Here is a 990-nt window from a genome sequence, read left to right on the forward strand (position 1 = left end):
GGCAGTTCTATTGCTGTGTGTGTGTGTGTGTGTGTGTGTGTGTGTATGGGTGTGTGTGTTGCGGAGGAGGGAGTTGGGACTGGGGAATGTGACAGATGGTGGAGGCTGAGGGCATCTTGAGGTGAAAAGGATAGGTACTGAAGGAACTGCTGCTGGCAAAATGCGTATTTTTTCTGACTGAAAAAAAAACCCAACCCCAAAATACATTGCATTGCTCAAACCGTCATGTGCCGAGACCTCAGTTTCACCTCAACCCTTTGGATGATATATATCATCAGCATTCCAACAATTTTCTTTTTCTTTCTTTCTCTCTCTCTCAACTGTGGTGGTGGTTAATATTGCTGGAGTCATATGAGGTGAACATATTATGTTGACCAGGGGGGAGAAATTCTCTGTCACCCGAACATTTCCCTTTGCGTTCTTGATTATTGCTTCACACGTACGCATACATACACACACACACACACACACACACACACACACACACACATATATATATATATATATATATATATATATATACTTAAAAAAAATCCTTCCTCCCATTACTAATAATGATAATGATAATAATAACAATAATGAAAATGTATACATCGCCTTCCAACGCCCAAGGCCCTGTACAGTAACAGCAAAAAAGCAATACAAAAGAAACAATAATATGGTACGATCTATAACGCAAAAGGATAACAAGGAACAACATTTCACACACACACACACACACACACACACACACACACACAGACAGCACAAACACACACACACACACACACACACACAGAGCACAAACACACACACAGACACAGACACACACAGACACACACACACACGCACACACACACTAACAGAACACACACACACACACAGAGCACACACACACACACACACACACACACACACACACACACACACAGGACACGCACACGGAGACACAGACAAAGACACACATCCTCTCTCTCTCTCTCTCTCTCTCTCTCACACACACACACACAC

Source organism: Babylonia areolata, chromosome 20, assembly GCF_041734735.1.
Source record: "Babylonia areolata isolate BAREFJ2019XMU chromosome 20, ASM4173473v1, whole genome shotgun sequence".
NCBI classification, from domain to species: Eukaryota; Metazoa; Mollusca; class Gastropoda; order Neogastropoda; family Buccinidae; genus Babylonia; species Babylonia areolata.